The sequence below is a fragment of the Pseudophryne corroboree genome, chromosome 10 (assembly GCF_028390025.1).
Source record: "Pseudophryne corroboree isolate aPseCor3 chromosome 10, aPseCor3.hap2, whole genome shotgun sequence".
Taxonomy (NCBI): domain Eukaryota; kingdom Metazoa; phylum Chordata; class Amphibia; order Anura; family Myobatrachidae; genus Pseudophryne; species Pseudophryne corroboree.
Genome location: NC_086453.1, coordinates 233152892 through 233179105, shown reverse-complemented (window position 1 = coordinate 233179105; position 26214 = coordinate 233152892). Strand labels below are relative to the sequence as shown.

At 45.3% G+C, this 26214-nt stretch overlaps 1 protein-coding gene across 5 annotated transcripts in view; it reads left to right on the top strand.

The window, feature by feature from the left end:
* The first annotated feature begins 229 nt into the window (after positions 1–229).
* Positions 230–26214, top strand: part of C10H1orf159 (chromosome 10 C1orf159 homolog) — a 122563-nt gene continuing 96578 nt past the window's right edge. For 2 of the 5 annotated variants that reach the window (XM_063943154.1, XM_063943148.1), the window contains exon 1: positions 402–543. The gene's annotated coding sequence lies outside the window, so the exon portion shown is untranslated. Of the gene's footprint in view, positions 373–401; positions 597–3262; positions 3348–26214 lie in introns of those variants that run through there. The other 3 variants (XM_063943151.1, XM_063943149.1, XM_063943153.1) reach the window with 3 other exon arrangements.

Sequence of the window (26214 nt, the reverse complement as noted above, 5' to 3'; positions counted from 1 at the left end):
TGCAAGTAACACTCAAATAAAAGCTGCCGTGCACAAACAGCAGCAGTCTATTGCTGCAGCCCAGCTAAAAGATAAGATACAGTCGCCTGAGATGATGAGCACATCATGCTCTCCTGCAGATAAAGCGTCGCGGTAACCTAGCAACGGCAGCAGCGGGCGCCGGCCACAGTGCGCAGTCAGTTGTCTTTTCCTCTCATTGTCGCGGTGCGTTCTGGGAGTGAGTTCTTCACTCTCCCCAGCACCACGATGTTGCTGGGGCTGAGAACTACATTTCCCATCAGTACTCCCGCTCCAGCATGTTCTATTCCAAGGCGGAGGGAGAAGGGGAGTGAAACGAAAGCTGCTTTGTTACCTGAGCGAAAAAAGGCACAGGTAGGCGAGGGCGCCGCGGGGTATCATGGGAAGCGTAGTCTGACTGACAGGCTTGTGAACTTGCTGGTTTGTAAGGTCAGGGGCTGGGGAGACTACATGTCCCATGAGGGAGATACTATAAAGCTGAGACTGAGCCTGCGGGGGCTGAAAGTCTGACTTCTGTGTGCGGAGGTAAGGGTGCCAGTAACTCATACTGAGCTAGCGGCTTTACAGGTTGAACGAATGTGAGTTTATGTGATCATATGTCACTGGTATATAGTGCTCATTAGTAATGCTGCCCATTGGCATATGAGAGAACTTTTTTTTTTTTTAGAAAAAAAAACAAAACTTACTCTAGTACCCCCTCATCCCTCCTATATGCCTGGCTAATGGCACACAGACATGGCTGGTGCATACCTTTCAGCTGTCCCAATTTGGTGGTACTGCCCTATGGTGCTCCATTGAGAGGAAGTGGCTGGTGCTTTACAAGCGCTGGGCACGCCCAAAGCATAGTCCATCACCATGCCCTGGGTCCTGATTCTTGGATCTGAACGTTTGGGAGGTGTGCAAGCCGCTTCCTGCAGAGCTGGTGCCTGTATGCAGTGGCCAAAGATGTGCCTCATGCCTCAAGAATGGTTAAGCATTATAAGAATAAAGGAAGAGGGCAAGAAAAAGTATGACAGAAAACATAACTACACTTTTTTTTTTTTTTAATTGGGTGATAATGGCAATGATGAGGCTGGAATAATTAACAGTATTTCTAGATGTATAAATGTAATTTAAATAATGAAGGGCAAAGTATTACAATTGGAAGCAGGAATGATTATCACTTTGTGAGGTGCATCCAGTTAGCAGGTAACATGCGTAAATAGATCCCCAATCATTGTAAAATGGGAAAACCAAAACACTCGTGCAATCTGATGTTTACTCTAGCGATACAGTCCACCCCATACTCCCTATTTTGGTCCCAAATAATGGGGTCTATTCATGAAGCAGAGGAAAGAGTGGAACAGTTGGCTGTAGCAACCAGTGTTGAGGTAACATTTATGAAGTGGATTCTATCAAATTATAAGTAGGGTCATTCCATGGTAACAACATACTTGCCTACCTGACCCTCTCCATGAGGGAGAAAATGCTCTGTTCCTGGACTTTCCTGGTAATGTAGGATTGCCATCACCTGTGGTGAAACACCTTTCTTATCAATTAACTAGGACACCAAAGGTGATGGCAATCATACATTACCAGGAAAGTCCAGTAACAGAGCATTTTCTCCCTCATGGAGAGGGTAGGGTAGGCAAGTATGGGTAACAAATGTTACATTTTGAAATATTTCATGTGAAATATTTTTTTGAGCATGTGTTTTGAATATTTTGTGCAAAGTAAATGTTTGTTTGGTACATGATCTGCTTTAATTTTGATGCAAAGCTTGTCATGAAAACTGGTAACAAACGTTACATAAAAAGACCATTTTCATGGAATGACCCACTAGCACTTATTGGTTTCCATGGGCAACTATTCCACTGGCTCACTTCTCCACACTTTTCACTGCTTCATGAATATACCACAATGTATGGTAGTTAAATATAGTACAAATTATACTCGCACACTATAGTTTTATATAAAAAAGTAAAAAACACAACGGGCGACATTAGAAACAGACAAAATTAGTTTTAAACATAATACAGTGTAGGAGACCACAAATATGTTGAACTGGATGGACAAATTGTGTTTTTTCAACCTCAGAAACTATATTAAATATTGTCCATCTTTTAAGAAGATAATTTGACGAATTATAGCACTAATATTAAAGCATTCATATCTTCTCTCGTTCAATCAATAGTATTACTTCATGAATAGCATTTGGTCATCTACACACAATGTAGGCCGGTGTTTCCTAACCTCAGTCCTCAAGGCACAGTCCAGGTTAGGCGTACTTGAGCACAGGTGACTTAATGAGTACTTTAGCTAAACCATCTGCTCTCAAGAATGGATATCCTTAAACCTGGACTGATAGGTCGCATTATAGACTGAGGTTGGGAAACACTGATGTAGGCTTACCATTCCATCCTTTTAAACCAGGACACTCATGGATTACACAGGTGCTGTGGCTGATTAAAACTAGGTGACATGCAGGCTTGAAGTCAGCCAGCCACAGAACTTGTGTAATTCATTAATATCCCTGTTTAAAGGGATGGTATGGTAAGCCTATGTATGCATAAGAATGCTGTATTCTCATGAATATTGGTTCAGCCAACAAAATGGCTGCTTCATAGAGTGTGTACTGTAGTTGGGGGATCATTTCATACTGATCCACTGTTTGAATTGATGAATTCATACCCATCTTTTTTTCATGTTCCCCCTTTAGAGGATAGTGGTAATATATTATGGGATACTTCTATTTTAAAAAGAAAGACATTAAGGGAGAGCTGTATAAAGCCTTTAAACACAGTAGCTAGTGCATGTGTTAGGAAATACAAGAAACATCCCCTGTTTGTAGACTTACCATACTATGGGGGGTATCCAATTACAGGTGAAGATACATCTGGCACAGAAAATGGACAACATAGTGATTTTTCCTGATGTTTCACCGGTATTTTTTTTACAGGCTATGCAATTTGGCCGCCTGTAAAAAAACCAAACCAAAAAAAACATTGTCTCCCGAAAACACACAGGTTCAATGAAACAGGGATGGTCCCGGGAATTTGGTTTCTCCTGCCTGAGGCAGGTGAAACAAAATCCCTGATAAACCACGGCTCGTGCTGGCTTATCGGAGCTAATTGGATAGCCCCTGGCGGGACAATTAGCAGTGGTAATTAACTGTGGCTAATTGAATACCCCCTATACATTTAAACTGGGACACTAATGAATATCACAGGTTCTGTGGCTGGCTGACTTTAAGCCTGTATTTAACCTGACTTTAATCGGCCTCAGAACATGTGTAATCCGTGAGCACCCCAGTTTAAAGGGATAGTATGTCAAGTCTACCTGTTTGGGAAGTGAGTAGCCTGTCATTAATGTTAACTAGATGCTTGTCTGTTTTTAAAGATGCATGTATAATTCTACTACACAAGTGTTTATTTAAAGCATTAAATGTGTGTTAATGTTGAACATTCAAACAATAACAAAAGCAAATCTGCCTGTAAACGCGTTTTGACTCCCCTGTTGCAGGCAGCATATAAAGTATACTTGCCTACCTGACCGTCTCCATGAGGGAGAAAATGCTCTGTTCATGGACTTTCCTGGTAATGTAGGATTGCCATCACCTGTGGTGAAACACCTTTCTTATCAATTAACTAGCTCACCACAGGTGATGGCAATCCTACATTACCAGGAAAGTCCAGGAACAGAGCATTTTCTCCCTCATGGAGAGGGTCAGGTAGGCAAGTATGATATAAAGGCATTGACACTTTGTGAGGCACAGTGAAATTCTATGGGAATCTTACTAAGTAGAATACACAATGCTGCTTTGAAAACATGGTACTAATCCTCAGTTAAATTGGAGTACTAAATACAAGATTTCTGTGTGTACGTCTCATTAACATTCTAAACCCCCATATAGGAGAGCCCTAAATGTCTCCCCACATATGCGTGTTGTTGTTGTTGTTTATTTCTTACATAGGCACTGGTTTCTACTGGTGAAATAGTGAAAAAAAACTAATTTTATATCCAGTAGAGAGAGAAATCCTTCTCCATAAACGTTACCTTTCCTTCTATATAAACATAATAGTCTTAAATGTTTGTTTAGTTCCTCCAGTACAGGGATAATATGTTCTATCAATCAAGGTCATATGAAACCATAGGTTATATTGTTTTTTTTTTTTTTTTTATTCTTTAGTGGGAGGAAATTCCTAATGACCTCACATTGTGTAAGAAAGGTATAGAGGTATTTCCGTGCTTGTAAACACTGTATCATGCATTGTTGGGCCAGTAACTGCATGAAATTGTTCCTGGCCTGGAAGCTGCAAACAGCAGAACTGAGCTTTGGAGCCTGGCCTAGTTTCATGGGTGGGTCTGATAGAGCTGAAGACATGGTATGATGTCTTCAGGGACATGATTTAGTCTGAAAGCATGAGACCAGGCAGAGTCAGCCACATATCTGCTTGTAGCCTGCAAAGCGAGAAATAGAAAGTCCTGAATCCGTATTTCCAGTGGGCATTATTCAGCAAGGAAAGGTTGTCAGGTTGGAATGCGTAAATGTTTCAGAATATGCTAAACCCATTTGGGTTAACTGTGGCTTTATCTGTAAGTTAATGTTAATACAATATTTCTGATCCGAGCCATATGTACTACAGTAGATTATAGGCTAACACAGGCAGGGCTCCTCTGAGTTCTATATGGACTTCTGTAATCTGAACACTGCAATTATGTAACCAAGTGTATGTGTAAATGTATGTTCTTGTCTGTACCATTTTGTGCTTATGCGCTTTCTTGTATATTTTACCCCTATGTATGGCACCGTGGGGCATTTGCAGCTCCATATACTTAATATAAGCATCAGAATTATTTGACCTGTGAATATGGGGTCTATTCATGAAAAGGACCAGTGGAGAAGATTCCTATTTTAACCAATCAGCTTTGAAGGAATCCTTTATCAAGTACATTTTATAAAATGTAAGTGAGATGTTAGTTGCCATAACCAACTTCTCCACTGCTCTGTTTTCACTGCTTCGTGAATAGACCCTTTAGACCCCTTTCACACCGCACAAATAATCCGGTATCGACCCGGCATATTGTCGGGTCGGTGTGCGGGGTGAAAGGGCCATGGTCGAATTCCTGGGTCGCCTGACCCCGTAATTCAACCCGGGAATAAAGCTGTGTTGAATACTGTGTTAGTGGCAGTGTGAACGGGTTCCGACCCGGAACCCGTTCACTACATAGGGATAGGCGTCACGGAGATGAGCTCATCTCCCAGCCCCGCCTCCGCCCCCCAACGCTATGGCTACCAACCCGGCAAATTGCGTGGTCGGAAGCCTACAATTATTGTCCAATGCTTGATCCCACTCAGGAAGGACCCATTTCCAATTCCCGGGTGGGATCTGGCATTGGCAATGTGAAAGGGGTATAAGTGAGGTTATATTTGGGAAAATATCCTGTTGGCAGAGTGGGCCCAGACTTGAGAAGTAATGGGCAGTGGGCCCTTTATCCATCCTGTTTGTGTACGGGCTGTTTGTTTTTGTGTTTTTTTTTTTTTTGTTTTTGTTTTTTTTAACTGGTAGGGTTATTTCTTTTGGCAACAGAGAATTTTCTCCATGGTCTGTGTTAGAACAAATAGGCAACATTAGTGACAAAGTGTGTTTTCTTTAATGTTTGCACAATTAATGCAAATCTGGTTACATAAAATGTAATATACTGTATTTGTATCCTTTTTTTTTTATTTTTTTTATTGTTGAAAGTATTGTAAGGATATTTTGGCAGCACGGGTGGTGTAATGGTTAGCATTACTGCCTCGCTTCACTGAGGTCATGGGTTCGATTCTCATCATGGCCTTTACTGTGTGGAGTTTGTATATTCTCCAAGTGCTTGCGAGGGTTTACTCCAGCTTCTCGCCCACAATCCAAAAATATACTGGTAGGTTAATTGGCTCCCAACAAAATTAACTGTGTGTATGCACATGTGGTAGGAAATATAGATTGTAAGCTCCACTGTGGCAGGGACTGGCCAAATATTCTGTAAAGCTCTGTGGTATATGTGTGCGCTATATAAATAATGGTAATAATAATTTCAACCATTCTTTTTAACTGGGACCGTTTGTTTTCCATGGGCTTTTAGTGCTGGCATGCAGGAAAGAAAAGATATAGACTAGGTCAGTGGCTGGGGAGGCACTGGCTAATATCACAGCCAGATTTGCAAACATAAAAATGATTAAAATAATACGACTAGGACTTTGATTAGACTAATGCAAAGATGATTGTATTATAAAGAATAATACAACTATATTACAAGTTATAAATATCTTCTTTGTATTATTCTAATAATTTTTATAGTAAAATCTCTAGAGTATACTGACTTATGACAGATGAGACTGCCTGCCCTGTCTCACTTGGTCGCACATCACTGGTGTCTTGTGCACACTGTGGGTCTGCTCCTAGCTGGGGGAGGTTTTTCTGAATTTACTGCAGTGATGTCACAAGGTTTTCTTTCTCAGTGAGGAAGCCTTGTTCATTTTGACTCTTAGGGGTATATCCATTTAGCCCTGGTAATTTACTGGGGCTAATTGTCCCGCTGGGGGCTATCTAGCCCCGATAAGCCGCAGCACTCACCGGCTTTTCGAGGATTTTGTTTCACCTGCCTCTGGCAGGCGAAGCAGAATCCCCGGAAACAGCCCCATTTTTATCCGAAAACGGGGCTGTTTCACACGAAAACACACAGGTGTCACTGAACCTGTGTGTTTTCAGGAGAAGTGTGTGTGTTTTTTTTTTTGTTTGTTTTTTTACAGGCGATCCATCTGGATAATTAGATAATCCCCCTCAGTCGTACCTGGCATACTTGTGGCAGAAGACTGCCCTCTTAGGACTGCAGGTGGTTCACAAGTGCTTAAAGCAGTGGTTTCCAAACTTTTTTGAATCACGGCACCCTAGAGTTTCAGAATTTTTTGCACGGCACCCCTAAGCCAATAGTTTCTTATTGAAAAATGTAGAAAGAAATATTAAATTATGTAAATTATCTTTTTAGGTCATCCTTAGGGTAACTTATGTGGTGAGGGACAAGATTTGCTTCTGATTGTCAATATATTTTATGATTGGCAGCCATTAACACTGGTTTTGCTTTTTACATTGACCATGCAGAATTTGAATTGGTTCTGGACCACCAACCCGAGGCACCCCAGGGTGCCACGGCACACAGTTTGGGAACCACTGGCTTAAAGTAAAGCGATGCTACCAATTGTATAGGCTGAATCAATATAATGCATCAGTGACCTTATGGCGGCACCAGAATACTCCTCACCAAGTTATGCTTACAGGAAAGCATTGTTACACACTGACCAGATTTCAATATATTTTACATGTGTGCCTTGTGACCCACAACTGGTATTGTAGTAAGCAGAGATCCTTTCTTTCTAGGAGCTCTTGTTAAATATTGTTGAATCTGTGGGTCACTGTGCAGAGGTAGAGGTTATATAACCTATGTTGGTACTAAAGAAAATAAGAAGACCCCTAGTGCGCTTATATGCTGATAGCAGCCCTTGGAAGCAAACAGAATCTTTCACCGTGATTCTAAAAATAACATATATTGGAGAATTTGTGATTCCACGTGGCGCTACTTTACACCTCTAGAGTAAATTTAACTTGTGCTTACACAAAAAGGTTCACATCAAACAGGTATTTGCGAATGAAGTAAACAGATCAATACTGAAAAAAAGAACAGACAGGCATAGTGCAATCCTGTTAAAAAATAAAAGATCCTTTAATTAATTGGTCCCACTCACATAGAGATGGTATAAAATTGCATGTAAAATTCCAAAGGGGTTCTGCAATCCATATTCTTAAGCTTTCTTGTTGGTACACCTCTTAAAGAGAATAATAGTGATAGTGCAACACCATCTAAGATTCGGACAAATTAATTTAATAAAAATGCACTCACAAACATGAAAATGGAAAAAACATGTAAACATGTGCTGAAAAGATTTCCGTGGGACCGGATACTGCAAGATGAAACTTTAATGTATAGTCACCAAAAGTCCCGGTAACTCCGGCGTCCACACACGTCCCAAATCGCACCTCCAGTTCCTAGGTCCTCGTCCAGCACGGATTCCTTGCTCAAGCGCTTTCGGATTATATCCTTCCTCAGGAGCATCCTGAGGAGTGCATTTTTATTAAATTCATTTGTCTGAGTCTTAGACGGTGTTGCACTATCACTATTATTCTCTTTAAGAGGTGTACCAACAAGAAAGCTTAAGAATATGGATTGCAGAACCCCTTTGGAATTTTACATGTGATTTTATACCATCTCTGTGAGTGGGACCAATTAATAATCTTTTATTTCTCTAACGTCCTAGTGGATGCTGGGGACTCCGTCAGGACCATGGGGAATAGCGGCTCCGCAGGAGACAGGGCACAAAAGCAAGCTTTTAGGATCACATGGTGTGTACTGGCTCCTCCCCCTATGACCCTCCTCCAAGCCTCAGTTAGGTTTTTGTGCCCGTCCGAGAAGGGTGCAATCTAGGTGGCTCTCTTAAAGAGTTGCTTAGAAAAAGTTTTTAGGTTCTTTATTTTCAGTGAGTCCTGCTGGCAACAGGCTCACTGCATCGAGGGACTTAGGGGAGAGAATTTCAACTCACCTGCGTGCAGGATGGATTGGATTCTTAGGCTACTGGACACCATTAGCTTCAGAGGGAGTCGGAACACAGGTCTCGCCCTGGGGTTCGTCCCGGAGCCGCGCCGCCGACCCCCTTGCAGATGCTGAAGATTGAAGAGGTCCGGAACCAGGCGGCAGAAGACTTTTCAGTCTTCCTCAGGTAGCGCACAGCACTGCAGCTGTGCGCCATTGTCTGTCAGCACACTTCCCACAGCGATCACGGAGGGTGCAGGGCGCGGGGGGGGGGGGGCGCCCTGGCAGCAATGTAGAATACCTGTATGGCGAAAAATACATCACATATAGCCCTTGAGGCTATATGGATGTATTTAACCCCTGCCAGACTTCACAATCTCCGGAGAAGAAGCCCGCCGAAAAGGGGGCGGGGCCTATTCTCCTCAGCACACAGCGCCATTTTCCCTCACAGAAAGGCTGAGGGGAAGGCTCCCAGGCTCTCCCCTGCACTGCACTACAGAAACAGGGTTAAAACAGAGAGGGGGGGCACTGATTTGGCGATATACATATATATTAAATGCTATATGGGAGGAACACTTATATAAGGGTTGTCCCTGTATAATTATAGCATTTTGGTGTGTGCTGGCAAACTCTCCCTCTGTCTCCCCAAAGGGCTAGTGGGTCCTGTCCTCTATCAGAGCATTCCCTATGTGTGTGCTGTATGTCGGTACGTGTGTGTCGACATGTATGAGGAAAATGTTGGTGAGGAGGCGGAGCAAATTGCCTGTAATGGTGATGTCACTCTCTAGGGAGTCGACACAGGAATGGATGGCTTACTTATGGAATTACGTGGTAATGTCAACACGCTGCAAGTGGGTTGACGACATGAGACGGCCGGCGAACAAATTAGTACCGGTCCAGGCGTCTCAGACACCGTCAGGGGCTTGTAAAAACGCCCATTTACCTCAGTCGGTCGACATAGACCCAGACACGGACACTGATTTCAGTGTCGACGGTGAAGAAACAAACGTATTTTCCTTTAGGGCCACACGTTAAGGGCAATGAAGGAGGTGTTACATATTTCTGATACTCCAAGTACCACAAAGAAGGGTATTATGTGTGAGGTGAAAAAACTACCTGTAGTTTTTCCTGAATCAGATAAATTAAATGAAGTGTGTGATGATGCGTGGGTTTCCCCCGATAGAAAATTATTGGCGGTATACCCTTTCCCGCCAGAAGTTAAGGCGCATTGGGAAACACCCCTCAGGGTGGATAAGGCGCTCACATGCTTATCAGAAAAATATCCTAAAAAGTATACACACACATGCTGGTGTTATACTGTGACCAGCGATCGCCTCAGCCTGGATGTGCAGAGCTGAGGTGGCTTGGTCGGATTCCCTGACTAAAAATATTGATACCCTTGACAGGGACAGTATTTTATTGACTATAGAGCATTTAAAGGATGCATTTCTATATATACGAGATGCGCAGAGGGATATTTGCACTCTGGCATCAAGAGTAAATGCGATGTCCATATCTGCAAGAAGATGTTTATGGACACGACACTGGTCAGGGGATGCAGATTCCAAACGGCACAAAGATGTATTGCCGTATAAAAGGGGAGGAGTTATTTGGGGTCGGTCCATGGGACCTGGTGGCCACGGCAACTGCTGGAAGATCCACCGTTTTTTACCCTAAGTCACATCTCTGCAGAAAAAGACACCGTCTTTTCAGCCTCAGTCTTTTCGTCCCTATAAGATATCTGCCCAGGGATAGAGAAAAGGGAAGAAGACTGCAGCAGGCAGCCCATTCCCAGTAACAGAAGCCCTCCACCGCTTCTACTAAGTTCTCAGCATGACGCTGGGACCGTACAGGACCCCTGGATCCTACAAGTAGTATCAAAGGGGCACAGATTGGAATGTCGAGGCGTTTCCCCCCTCGCAGGTTCCTGTAGTCTGCTGTACCAATGTCCCCCTCCGACAGGGAGGCAGTATTGAAAACAATTCACAAGCTGTATTCCCAGCAGGTGATAATAAAATTACCCCTCCTACAACAAGGAAAGGGGTATTGTTCCACACTATAGGGTGGTACTGAAGCCAGAAGGCTAGGTGAGACCGATTCTAAATCTGAAAAATTTGAACACTTACAAGGGTTCAAATCCAGATGGAGTCACTCAGAGCAGTGATAGCGAACTGGGAACAAGGGGACTATATGGTGTCCCGGGACATCAGGGATGCTTACCTCCATGTCCCAAAATTTGCTTTTCTCACCAAGGGTACCTCAGGTTCGTGGTACAGAACTGTCACTATCAGTTTCAGACGATGCCGTTGGAGTGTCCAAGGCACCCCGGGTCTTTACCAAGGTAATGACCGAAATGAGGATTCGTCTTCAAAGAAAATGGACGACCTCCTGATAAGAACAAGGTCCAGAGAACAGTTGGAGGTCGGAGTAGCACTATCTCAAGTAGTTCTACGACAGCACGGGTGGATTCTAAATATTCCAAAACTGCAGTTGTTCCGACGACACGTCTGCTGGTCCTAGGGATGATTCTGGACACAGTCCAGGAAAAGGGTGTTTCTCCCAGAGGAGAAAGCCAGGGAGTTATCCGAGCTAATCGGGATCCTCCTAAAACCAGGAAAAGTGTCAGTGCATCATTGCACAAGAGTCCTGGTAAAAAATGGTGGCTTATTACGAAGCGCTTCCATTCGGCAGATTTCACGCAAGAACTCTTCAGTGGGATCTGCTGGACAAATGGTCCGGATCGCATCTTCAGATGCATCAGCGGATAACCCTATATCCAAGGACAAGGGTGTCTCTCCTGTGGTGATTACAGAGTGCTCATCTTCTAGAGGGCCGCAGATTCGGCATTCAGGATTGGATGCTGGTATCCACGGAGGCCAGCCTGAGAGGCTGGGGAGCAGTCACACAGGGAAAAAATTTCCAGGGAGTGTGATCAAGTCTGGAGAATTCTCTCCACATAAATATACTGGAGCTAAGAGCAAATTTGTAATGCTATAAGCTTAGCAAGGCCTCTGCTTCAAGGTCAGCCGGTATTGATCCAGTGGGATAACATCACGGCAGTCGCCCACGTAAACAGATAGGGCGGCACAAGAAGCAGGAGGGCAGTGGTCAAAACTGCAAGGATTTTTCGCTAGACGGAAAATCATGTGATAGCACTGTCAGCAGTGTTCATTCCGGGAGTGGACGACTGGGAAGCAGACTTCCTCAGCAGGCACGACCTCCACCCGGGAGAGTGGGAACTTCATCGGGAAGTTTTCCGCATGATTGTGAACCGTTGGGAAAGACCAAAGGTGGAAATGATGGCGTCCCGCCCGAACAAAAAACGGGACAGGTATTGCGCCAGGTCACGAGACCTTCAGGCGATAGCTGTGGACGTCCTGGTAACACCGTGGGTGTAACAGTCGGTGTATGTGTTCCCTCTTCTGCTTCTCATAACCAAGGTATTGAGAATTATAAGACGTAGAGGAGTAAGAACTATACTCGTGGCTCCGGATTGGCCAAGAGGGACTTGGTACCCGGAACTTCAAGAGATGCTCACAGAGGACTAATGGCCTCGGGAGCTAAGATGGGATTTGCTTTCAGCAAGAACCATGTCTGTTCCAAGAGGAACCGTGGCATCTGCCTCTAAGAAAGGACCTGCTCCAGCAGGGACCTTGTCTGTTCCAAGACTTACCGCGACTGCGTTTGACGGCATGGCGGTTGAACGCCGGATCCTAAGGGAAAAGGCATTCCGGAAGAGGTCATACCTACCCTGGTCAAAGCCAGGAAGGAGGTGACCGCACAACGTTATCACCACATGTGGTGAAAATATGTTGCGTGGATGAGGCCAGGAAGGCCCCACGAAAAAATTTCAACTAGGTCGATTTCTGCACTTCCTGAAAACAGGAGTGTCTATGAGCCTCAAATTGGGGTCCATTAAGGTTCAAGTTTCGGCCCTGTAGATTTTCTTCCAGAAAAAATTGGCTTCAATTCCTGAAGTCCAGACGTTTGTCGAGGGAGTATTGCATATACAGCCCCTTGTGTGCCTCCAGTGGCACCGTGGGATCTCAACGTAGTGTTGGGATTCCTCAAATCATATTGGTTTGAACCGATCAAATCTGTGGATTTGAAATATCTCACATGGAAAGGGACCATGTTGTGGCCCTGGCCTCGGCCAGGCGATTGTCAGAATTGGGGGCTTTGTCTTAAAAAAAGCTCATATTTGTTTTTCCATTCGGACAGGGCAGAACTGCGGACTCGTCCCCAGTTTCTTCCTAAGGTGGTGTCAGCGTTTCGCCTGAAACAACATATTGTGGTGCCTGCGGCTACTAGGGACTTGGAGGACTCCAAGTTGCTAGACGTTGTCGGGGCCCTAAAAATAGATTATATATATATATATATATATTTCCAGGACGGCTGGAGTCAGAAAGTCTGACTTGCTGTTTATATTGTATGCACCCCAAAAGATGGGTGCTCCTGCTTCTAAGCAGACTATTGCTCGTTGGATTTGTAGTACAATTCAGCTTGCACAGTCTGTGGCAGGCCTGCCACAGCAAAAATCTGTCAATGCCCATTCCACAAGGAAGGTGGGCTCATCTTGGGCGGATGCCCGAGGGGGTCTCGGCTTTAAAATTTTGCCGAGCAGCTACGTGGTCAGGGGGGAACACGTTTGTAAAATTCTACAAATTTGATACCCTGGCTGAGGAGGACCTGGAGTTCTCTCATTCGGTGCTGCAGAGTCACCCGCACTCTCCCGCCCGTTTGGGAGCTTTGGTATAATCCCCATGGTCCTGACGGAGTCCCCAGCATCCACTAGGACGTTAGAGAAAATAAGATTTTACTTACCGATAAATCTATTTCTCGTAGTCCGTAGTGGATGCTGGGCGCCCATCCCAAGTGCGGATTGTCTGCATTACTTGTACATAATTATTGTTACAAAAATCGGGTTATTATTGTTGTGAGCCATCTTTTTTAGAGGCTACTTCATTGTTATCATACTGTTAACTGGGTTCAGATCACAAGTTGTACGGTGTGATTGGTGTGGCTGGTTTGGGTCTTACCCGGGATTCAAGATCCTTCCTTATTGTGTACGCTCGTCCGGGCACAGTACCTAACTGAGGCTTGGAGGAGGGTCATAGGGGGAGGAGCCAGTACACACCATGTGATCCTAAAAGCTTGCTTTTGTGCCCTGTCTCCTGCGGAGCCGCTATTCCCCATGGTCCTGACTGAGTCCCCAGCATCCACTACGGACTACGAGAAATAGATTTATCGGTAAGTAAAATCTTATTTTTTAACAGGATTGCACTATGCCTGTCTGTTCTTCCTATGTTGGTACTAACCATTTATCTGCCAGTGACATGGTAGCAATGCAGATAGTTTTTCATTTCTTTGGAAAGGAGCTTGTGTAAGTAGTGTCCTCCAGATGCTAATGATATGGATCTGTGAGTTGTGATAGTAGGGTTTGGAAGGAAAATACCTTTTTCAAAAGCGACCACATGTATCCAGGTACTAAAGCAGGGGTGGGGAATCTTTTTTTCTACCAAGTGCCATTTGGATATTTATAAAAATCCTTTGGGGGGGCCATACAAAAATTCTGAACTTAAAAATTACCCTGCCCCCCAGTAGTTCGGCCCCTTAGAGGTACTGAGTGCACGTGCCAAAAAATGGGTGTGGCCAATTAAAATGGGACTTGATACACCTATGCCCCCAATAGTGCAGTGCCAGGTCCACAAATGCCACCAGAGTACCCCCCCCCCCCCCATCCCACTGTGCTGCTCACCGCTGCTGCTCTGTCTGGTGGCGTGCCTTGAGATCTTACCTGCCGCTGGACATGTAGCTGTGCTCTACTCCCTGCCCTGACAGCTGAGACACGCTGGACTGAGCGGCGGCGTGTCTCGCTGACCCAAGTGGGTGGGCCGGAACAAACTGCTTTGCGTGGGCCGGAGGCTCCCCACCCCTGTACTAGAGAAACAAAGGCTCCTAGTGAGGAGCAGACTGTAGTCGAGGAAAGAGGGGGCTGCAAAAGAAATGGTAGACCCGACTCCATCTGGATTCCTTCCAAAATTTATTCATATGAAATCACGACCATTTGAGCCCTACCCTATATACACCTAGAAACATCCACTTTTAATAAAACTGCCCCTTTTGTGGTCTACGGATCAATAGTATCTGATCAAATTGGTACATTCAGTAGACAATGACATGCCTCTGTCACTTAAAGAGAAGTATATTGCTAATGGTGGCAATTAAGGAAATGATGTACAATATTAAATGCATACAAATACTCATCATTTATGTCCCTGTATTGATTAAAGTCCTGGGAACAGAGGCAAACGCGGGATTTAGTCAGGGGGATTTCGTCTGTGGTGTGTGCATGTATGTATACAGTATGTATGTGTGTGTGTGTGTGTGTGTGTGTGTGTGTATATATATATATATATATATATATATATATATATATATATATATATATATATATATATATATATATATATATATAAAACACATATATTATTATATATACACACATATATATATATATATATATGTGTATATATAATATATGTGTAATATTTTATATATATATATATAATATTACACACATATATTATATATATACACATACATATATATATATATATATATATATATATATATATATATATATATATATATACACACTTCAAAATCCCAAATTTGTGGGTCCCCTAGTAAGATAATATAAATATTATATATATTATTACTTATAAATCACTCTCATACATACATACATACATATATATACACATACATATATACAGATATATATATATTTATGTATGTATGTATGTATATGTATGTATGTGTGTATATATAATAATATGTGTGTAATATTTTATTTATATATATATATGTAATATTTTATTTATATATATATATATATATATATATATATATATATATATATATATATATATATATATATAGGCATTATATAATATATATATGCATTATATATTATATTAATAATAATATTATATTATATATATATATATATATATATATATATATATATACACACACACACACACACACACACACACACACACACACACTTCAAAATCCCAAATTTGTGGGTCCCCTAGTAAGATATTATATATATTATTTATAAATCTCTCTCATTCATACATACATACATACATACATACATACATACATACATACGTCATTATCTTAGTAGGGGACCCAAAAATGTGGGATTTTGGATAAGGGATACTCAACCTGTAATATGTTAATATTTTAACTCGACCATTTAAGGTTGCCTTTAGATAGGATGGGATGAGCACTCATAAGTTGGTGACTGAAAACATATAACATTTGTGAAATGTGACCAAAGTCAGTTGCTAAATTGATTGTAATATTAGCCTTCGGCTTTGAAAACCATTGGTTGTCATATGTAAACATCAAATATATAACAAGCAAAATCACTGAAGTGTGTACAAGCTAGGGTAAATACTAGTTTATATAAGTTCCAAAAAGAGAGGTGGAAAATGGCACATCACTATCAAAAATAAGAATTTACTCACCGGTAATTCTATTTCTCGTAGTCCGTAGTGGATGCTGGGGACTCCGTAAGGACCATGGGAATAGCGGGCTCCGCATGAGACTGGGCACTCTAAAGAAAGATTTAGTACTATCTGGTGTGCACTGGCTCCTCCCTCTATGCCCCTCCTCCAGACCTCAGTTAAGGAAACTGTGCCCGGAAGAGCTGACATTTAAAATGGGTCTGACCGAACCGTCCGGTTTCGGTACCACAAACATAGTGGAATAGTAGCCCCTTCCCCGTTGAAGGGGGGGGAACCTCTACCACCACCTGCTGGAGAAAGATTGTGAATTGCCGCCAACACTATCTCCCTTTCCATGGGGGAAGTTGGTAAGGCCGATTTTAGGTAACGGTGAGGGGGCGTCACCTCAAATTCCAGCTTGTATCCCTGAGACACAACTTGTATAGCCCAAGGATCCACCTGTGAGCGAACCCACTGGTGGCTGAAATGTCGGAGACGCGCCCCCACGGCTCCTGGCTCCGCCTGTGGAGCCCCAGCGTCATGCGGTGGATTTAGTGGAAGCCGGGGAAGACTTTTGTTCATGGGAACTAGCTGTATGGTGCAGCTTTTTTCCTCTACCCCTGCCTCTGGCAAGAAAGGACGCACCTCTGACCTTCTTGCTTCAGTAGAACAGTGTCCCTGTCCAGGGTATCTTTCTCCTCAGACAGAGTATCCGTCCATGCAGCTACCGCACTACACATCCAGGCCGAAGCAATTGCTGGCCTCAGCAGTGTGCCAGAATGTGTATAAACAGACTTCAGGATAGCTTCCTGCTTTCTATCCGCAGGATCCTTTAGGGCGGCCGTATCCTGAGACGGCAGGGCCACCTTCTTAGACAAGTGTGTCAACGCCTTGTCTACCCTAGGGGAGGATTCCCAGCGTAACCTGTCCGTTGGCGGGAAAGGATACGCCATAAGTAATCTCTTGGAAATTATCACCTTCCTGTCAGGGGAATGCCACGCTTTTTCACATAATTCATTTAATTCATGTGAAGGGGGAAAAGTCACTTCATGCTTTTTCTCCCCATACATATAAATCCTCTTGTCAGGGACAGGATTTTCCTCAGAAATGTGTAATACATCCTTCATTGCTACAATCATGTAGCGGATGGCTTTAGTCATTTTAGGCTGCAACTTTGCCTCATCGTCATCGACACTGGAATCCGATTCCGTGTTGACATCTGTGTCAACTATCTGTGATAGTGTGCGCTTTTGAGACCCTGACGGCCTCTGCGCTGTAGGATCAGGCACGGGTTGAGACCCTGACTGTCCCAAGGTTACAGTTTTATCCAATCTGTTATGCAAGGAGTTTACATTATCATTTCTCTATCGTCCTAGTGGATGCTGGGGTTCCTGAAAGGACCATGGGGAATAGCGGCTCCGCAGGAGACAGGGCACAAAAAGTAAAGCTTTAGGATCAGGTGGTGTGCACTGGCTCCTCCCCCTATGACCCTCCTCCAAGCCAGTTAGATTTTTGTGCCCGGCCGAGAAGGGTGCAATTCTAGGTGGCTCTCATAAAGAGCTGCTTAGAGAGTTTAGCTTAGGTTTTTTATTTTACAGTGATTCCTGCTGGCAACAGGATCACTGCAACGAGGGACAGAGGGGAGAAGAAGTGAACTCACCTGCGTGCAGGATGGATTGGCTTCTTGGCTACTGGACATGAAGCTCCAGAGGGACGATCACAGGTACAGCCTGGATGGTCACCGGAGCCACGCCGCCGGCCCCCTCACAGATGCTGAAGCAAGAAGAGGTCCAGAATCGGCGGCTGAAGACTCCTGCAGTCTTCTTAAGGTAGCGCACAGCACTGCAGCTGTGCGCCATTTTCCTCTCAGCACACTTCACACGGCAGTCACTGAGGGTGCAGGGCGCTGGGGGGGGGCGCCCTGGGAGGCAAATGAAAACCTTTAAAAAGGCTAAAAATACCTCACATATAGCCCCAGAGGCTATATGGAGATATTTACCCCTGCCTAAATGTACTAAATAGCGGGAGACGAGCCCGCCGGAAAAGGGGCGGGGCCTATCTCCTCAGCACACGGCGCCATTTTCTGTCACAGCTCCGCTGGTCAGGAAGGCTCCCAGGTCTCTCCCCTGCACTGCACTACAGAAACAGGGTATAACAGAGAGGGGGGGCAAAATAAATGGCTATATATATATATATTAATATAAAAGCAGCTATAAGGGAGCACTTAATCATAAGGCTATCCCTGTCATATATAGCGCTTTTTGGTGTGTGCTGGCAGACTCTCCCTCTGTCTCCCCAAAGGGCTAGTGGGTCCTGTCTTCGTATAGAGCATTCCCTGTGTGTCTGCTGTGTGTCGGTACGTGTGTGTCGACATGTATGAGGACGATATTGGCGTGGAGGCGGAGCAATTGCCTGTAATGGTGATGTCACTCTCTAGGGAGTCGACACCGGAATGGATGGCTTATTTAGGAAATTACGTGATAATGTCAACACGCTGCAAAGTCGGTTGACGACATGAGACGGCCGACAAACAATTAGTACGGTCCAGACGTCTCAAAAACACCGTCAAGGGTTTTAAAACGCCCGTTTACTTTAGTCGGTCGACACAGACACAGACAGGGACACTGAATCCAGTGTCGACGGTGAATAAACAAACGTATTCCTTATTAGGGCCACACGTTAAAGGCAATGAAGGAGGTGTTACGTATTTCTGATACTACAAGTACCACAAAAGAGGGTATTATGTGGGATGTGAAAAAACTACCATAGTTTTTCCTGAATCAGATAAATTAAATAAAGTGTGTGATGATACGTGGGTTCCCCCCGATAGAAAATTATGGGCGGTATACCCTTTCCCGCCAGAAGTTAGGGCGCGTTGGGAAACACCCCTTAAGGTGGATAAGGCGCTCACACGCTTATCAAAACAAGTGGCGGTACCGGCTATAGATAGGGCCGTCCTCAAGGACCAGCTGACAAGGCTGGAAAATATAATAAAAAGTATATACACACATACTGGTGTTATACTGCGGCCAGCGATCGCCTCAGCCTGGATGTGCAGAGCTAGGGTGGCTTGGTCGGATTCCCTGACTAAAAATATTGATACCCTTGACAGGGACAGTATTTTATTGACTATAGAGCATTTCTATATATGCGAGATGCACAGAGGGATATTTGCACTCTGGCATCATGAATAAACGCGATGTCCATAACTGCCAGAAGATGTTATGGACACGACAGTGGTCAGGTGATGCAGATTCCAAACGGCACAGTATGGCCGTATAAAGGAAGAGGACTTGTTTGGGGTCGGTCCATCGGACCTGGTGGTCACGGCAACTGCTGGAAAATCCACCGTTTTTTACCCTAAGTCACATCTCTGCAGAAAAAGACACCGTCTTTTCAGCCTCAGTCCTCTCGTCCCTATAAGATCATATCTGCCCAGGGATAGAGGAAAGGGAAGAAGACTGCAGCAGGCAGCCCATTCCCAGGAACAGAAGCGTTCCACCGCGTCTGACAAGTTCTCAGCATGGCGCTGAGACCGTACAGGACCCCTGGATCCTACAAGTAGTATCCCGGGGGTACAGATGGGAATGTCGAGACGTTTCCCCTTCGCAGGCTCCTGAAGTCTGCTTTACCAAGTCTCCCTCCGACAAGGAGGTAGTATGGGAAAAAATTCACAAGCTGTATTCCCAGCAGGTGATAATTAAATTACCCCTCCTACTACAGAAAAGGGGTATTATTCCACACTATATTGTGGTACTGAAGCCAGAAGGCTAGGTGAGACTTATTCTAAAAATTTTTTTTTGAACACTTACAAAGGTTCAAATTAAGATGAAGTCACTCAGAGCAGTGATAACGAACCAGGAAGAAGGGGACTATATAGTGTCCCGGGACATCAGGGATGCTTACCTCTATGTCCCAAATTTGCCCTTCTCACTAAGGGTACCTCAGGTTCGTGGTGCAGAACTGTCACTATCAGTTTCAGACGCTGCCGTTTGGATTGTCCACGGCACCCCGGGGTCTTTACCAAGGTAATGGCCGAATTGATGATTCTTCTTCGAAGAAAAGGCGTCTTAATTATCCCTTACTTGGACGATCTCCTGATAGGGGCATAGTCCAGGGAACAGTTGGAGGTCGGAGTAGCACTATCTCGGATACTGCTACAATCAGCACGGGTGGATTCTAAATATTCCAAAATCGCAGCTGATCCCGACGACACATCTGCTGTGCCTAGGGATGATTCTGGACACAGTCCAGAAAAAGGTGTTTCTCCCGGAAGAGAAAGCCAGGGAGTTATCCGAGCAAGTCAGGAACCTCCTAAAAACAGTGCATCATTGCACAAGGGTCCTGGTAAAAATGGTGGCTTCCTACGAAGCAATTCCATTCGGCAGATTTCACGTAAGAACTTTTCAGTGGGATCTGCTGGACAAATGGTCCGGATCGCATCTTCAGATGCATCAGCGGATAACCCAATATCCAAGGACAAGGGTGTCTCTCCTGTGGTGGTTATAGAGTGCTCATCTTCTAGAGGGCCGCAGATTCGGCATTCAGGATTGGATGCTGGTAACCACGGAGCCCAGCCTGAGAGGCTGGGGAGCAGTCACACAAGGGAAAAAATTCCAGGGAGTGTGATCAAGTATGGAGACTTTTCTCCACATAAATATACTGGAGCTAAGGGTAAATTTGTAATGCTCTAAGCTTGGCAAGACCTCTGCTTCAAGGTCAGCCGGTATTGATCCAGTGGGAAAAACATCACGGCAGTCGCCCACGTAAACAGACAGGGCGACACAAGAAGCAGGAGGGCAATGGCAGAAACTGCAAGGACTTTTCGCTGGGCGGAAAATCATGTGATAACACTGTCAGCAGTTTTTCATCCCGGGAATGGAAACTGGGAAGCAGACTTCCTCAGCACGACCTCCACCCGGGAGAGTGGAAACTTCATTGAGAAGTTTTTTCCACATGATTGTAAACCGTTGGGAAATACCAAAGGTGGACATGATGGCGTCCCGTCTGAACAAAAAACGGGACAGGTATTGCGCCAGGTCAAGAGACTCTCAGGCAATAGATGTGGACGTTCTGGTAACACCGTGGGTGTACCAGTCGGTGTATGTGTTCCCTCCTCTGCTTCTCATACCTAAGGTGCTGAGAATTATAAGACGTAGAGGAGTAAGAACTATACTCATGGCTCCGGATTGGCCAAGAAGGACTTGGTACCCGGAACTTCAAGAGATGCTTACAGAGGTCTTATGGCCTCTGCCGCTAAGAAGGGACTTGCTTCAGCAAGTACCATGTCTGTTCCAAGACTTACCGCAGCTGCGTTTGTCGGCATGGCGATGGAAAGCCGGATCCTAAGGGAAAAAAGGCATTCCGGAAGAGGTCATTCCTACCCTGGTCAAAGCCAGAAAGGAGGTGACCGCACAACATTATCACCACGTGTGGCGAAAATATGTTGCGTGGTGTGAGGCCAGGAAGGCCCCACAAAGAAATTTCAACTCGGTCGTTTCCTGCATTTCCTGCAAACAGGAGTGTCTATGGGCCTCAAATTGGGGTCCATTAAGGTTCAAATTCGGCCCTGTAAATTTTCTTCCAGAAAGAATTGGCTTCAGTTCCTGAAGTCCAGAAGTTTGTCAAGGGAGTATTGCATATACAAACCCCTTTTCTCTATCGTCCTAAGTGGATGCTGGGGTTCCTGAAAGGACCATGGGGAATAGCGGCTCCGCAGGAGACAGGGCACAAAAAAGTAAAGCTTTACTAGGTCAGGTGGTGTGCACTGGCCCCTCCCCCTATGACCCTCCTCCAGACTCCAGTTAGATTTTGTGCCCGAACGAGAAGGGTGCAATCTAGGTGGCTCTCCTAAAGAGCTGCTTAGAGAAAGTTTAGTTTAGGTTTTTTTTCTTTACAGTGAGTCCTGCTGGCAACAGGATCACTGCAACGTGGGACTTAGGGGGAAAGTAGTAAACTCACCTGCATGCAGAGTGGATTTGCTGCTTGGCTACTGGACACCATTAGCTCCAGAGGGATCGAACACAGGCCCAGCCGTGGAGTCCGGTCCCGGAGCCGCGCCGCCGACCCCCTTGCAGATGCTGAAGCGTGAAGAGGTCCGGAAAACGGCGGCTGAAGACTCCTCAGTCTTCATAAGGTAGCGCACAGCACTGCAGCTGTGCGCCATTTTCCTCTCAGCACACTTCACTGGGCAGTCACTGAGGGTGCAGAGCGCTGGGGGGGGGCGCTCTGAGAGGCAAATATAAACCTTATACAAGGCTAAAAATACCTCACATATAGCCCATAGGGGCTATATGGAGATATTTAACCCCTGCCTGACTGGAAAAATAGCGGGAGAAGAACCCGCCGAAAAAGGGGCGGGGCCTATCTCCTCAGCACACGGCGCCATTTTCTGTCACAGCTCCGCTGGTCAGAACGGCTCCCAGGTCTCTCCCCTGCACTGCACTACAGAAACAGGGTAAAACAGAGAGGGGGGGCACATTAATGGCTATATATATATATATTAAAGCAGCTATAAGGGAGCACTTAATATAAGGATATCCCTTGTATATATAGCGCTTTGTGGTGTGTGCTGGCAGACTCTCCCTCTGTCTCCCCAAAAGGGCTAGTGGGTCCTGTCTTCATTAGAGCATTCCCTGTGAGTTTGCGGTGTGTGTCGGTACGTGGTGTCGACATGTATGAGGACGATATTGGTGTGGAGGCGGAGCAATTGCCAAATATGCAGATGTCACCCCCCCAGGGGGTCGACACCAGAATGGATGCCTTTATTTGTGGAATTACGTGATGGTTTATCTTCCCTTAAACAGTCAGTTGAGGACATGAGGCGGCCGGACAATCAATTAATGCCTGTCCAGGCGCCTCAAACACCGTCAGGGGCTGTAAAACGCCCTTTGCCTCAGTCGGTCGACACAGACCCAGACACGGGCACTGATTCCAGTGACGACGGTAGAAATTCAAACGTATTTTCCAGTAGGGCCACACGTTATATGATTTTGGCAATGAAGGAGACGTTACATTTAGCTGATACTACAGATACCGTAAAACAGGGTATTATGTATGGTGTGAAAAAAACTACAAACAGTTTTTCCTGAATCAGAAGAATTAAATGACGTGTGTGATGAAGCGTGGGTTGCTCCTGATAAAAAGTTGATAATTTCAAAAAAGTTATTGGCATTATACCCTTTCCCGCCAGAGGTTAGGGCGCGCTGGGAAACACCCCCTAAGGTGGACAAGGCGCTCACACGCTTATCCAAACAAGTGGCGTTACCCTCTCCTGAGACGGCCGCACTTAAGGATCCATCAGATAGAAAGATGGAAGTTATTCAAAAGAATATATACACACATGCAGGTGTTATACTACGACCAGCTATAGCAACTGCCTGGATGTGCAGTGCTGGAGTAGTTTGGTCAGAATCCCTGATTGAAAATATTGATACCCTAGATAGGGACAATGTTTTACTGTCGTTAGAACAAATAAAGGATGCATTTATCTATATGCGTGATGCACAGAGGGATATTTGCACACTGGCATCTCGGGTGAGTGCTATGTCCATTTCAGCCAGAAGAGCCTTATGGACACGACAGTGGACAGGCGATGCGGATTCAAAACGTCACATGGAGGTTTTGCCGTATAAAGGGGAGGAGTTATTTGGAGTTGGTCTATCAGACTTGGTGGCCACGGCTACTGCCGGGAAATCCACTTTTTTACCTCAAGTCACTCCCCAACAGAGAAAGGCACCGACCTTTCAACCGCAGCCTTTTCGCTCCTACAAAAATAAGAGAGCAAAGGGCTTGTCGTACCTGCCACGAGGCAGAGGAAGAGGGAAGAGACACCAACAGGCAGCTCCTTCCCAGGAACAGAAGCCCTCCCCGGCTCCTGCAAAAACCTCAGCATGACGCTGGGGCCTCTCAAGCGGACTCGGGGACAGTGGGGGGCCGTCTCAAAAATTACAGCGCGCAGTGGGCTCACTCGCAGGTAGACCCCTGGATCCTGCAGATAATATCTCAGGGGTACAGGTTGGAATTAGAGACGGATCCTCCTCATCGTTTCCTGAAGTCTGCCTTACCAACCGTCTCTTCCGAAAGGGAGAGGGTGTTGGAAGCCATTCACAAGCTGTACGCTCAGCAGGTGATAGTCAAAGTACCCCTATTACAACAAGGAAAGGGGTATTATTCCACTCTATTTGTGGTACCGAAGCCGGATGGCTCGGTAAGGCCTATTCTAAATCTGAAGTCCTTGAACCTCTACATAAAAAAGTTCAAGTTCAAGATGGAGTCACTCAGAGCAGTGATAGCGAACCTGGAAGAAGGGGACTTTATGGTATCCTTGGACATCAAGGATGCGTATCTACACGTTCCGATTTACCCCGCACACCAGGGGTACCTCAGGTTCATTGTTCAAAACTGTCACTATCAGTTTCAGACGCTGCCGTTCGGATTGTCCACGGCGCCTCGGGTCTTTACCAAGGTAATGGCCGAGATGATGATTCTTCTTCGAAGAAAAGGCGTATTAGTTATCCCATACTTGGACGATCTCCTAATAAGGGCAAGGTCCAGAGAACAGCTGGAGACAGCTTTAGCACTATCTCAAGAGGTGCTAAGACAACACGGGTGGATTCTGAATATTCCAAAATCCCATTTAATCCCGACAACTCGTCTGCTGTTCCTAGGAATGATTCTGGACACGGTTCAGAAAAAGGTTTTCCTTCCAGAGGAAAAAGCCAAGGAGTTATCCGATCTGGTCAGGAACCTCCTAAAACCAGGAAAAGTGTCAGTACATCAATGCACAAGAGTCCTGGGAAAAATGGTGGCTTCTTACGAAGCAATTCCATTCGGCAGATTCCATGCAAGAATATTCCAAAGGGATCTGTTGGACAAATGGTCAGGGTCGCATCTGCAGATGCACCTGCGAATAACCCTGTCACCAAAGACAAGGGTGTCACTTCTGTGGTGGTTGCAGAAGGCTCACCTATTAGAAGGCCGCAGATTCGGCATTCAGGATTGGATCCTGGTGACCACGGACGCCAGCCTGAGAGGCTGGGGAGCAGTCACACAAGGAAGAAACTTCCAGGGAGTATGGACGAGTCTGGAAAAGTCTCTTCACATAAACATTCTGGAACTAAGAGCAATCTACAATGCTCTAAGCCAGGCGGAACTTCTCCTGCAAGGAAAGCCGGTGTTGATTCAGTCGGACAACATCACGGCGGTCGCCCATGTAAACAGGCAGGGCGGCACAAGAAGCAGGAGTGCAATGGCAGAAGCTGCCAAGATTCTTCGCTGGGCGGAGAATCACGTGATAGCACTGTCAGCAGTGTTCATCCCGGGCGTGGACAACTGGGAAGCAGACTTCCTCAGCAGACACGATCTTCATCCGGGAGAGTGGGGTCTACATCCAGAAGTCTTCAACATGTTAATAGACCGTTGGGAAAGACCAATTGTAGACATGATGGCGTCTCGCCTCAACAAGAAACTGGACAAATATTGCGCCAGGTCAAGAGATCCACAGGCAATAGCTGTGGACGCACTGGTAACTCCTTGGGTGTACCAGTCAGTGTATGTGTTTCCTCCTCTGCCGCTCATACCAAAGGTATTGAAGATCATACGGCAAAGAAGAGTAAGAACAATACTAGTGGTTCCGGATTGGCCGAGAAGGACTTGGTATCCGGAACTTCAAGAGATGCTCACGGACGAACCGTGGCCTCTACCTCTGAGAAGGGACCTGCTACAGCAGGGTCCCTGTCTTTTTCAAGACTTACCGCGGCTGCGTTTGACGGCATGGCGGTTGAACGCCAGATCCTAAAAGGGAAAGGCATTCCAGAAGAAGTCATTCCTACCTTGATTAAGGCACGGAAGGAAGTCACCGTGAAACATTATCACCGCATTTGGCGAAAATATGTAGCGTGGTGCGAGGATCGGAGGGTTCCGACGGAGGAATTCCAACTGGGTCGTTTCCTACATTTCCTGCAATCAGGATTATCTATGGGTCTCAAATTGGGATCCATTAAGGTTCAAATTTCGGCCCTGTCAATATTCTTCCAAAAAGAATTGGCCTCTGTCCCTGAGGTCCAGACTT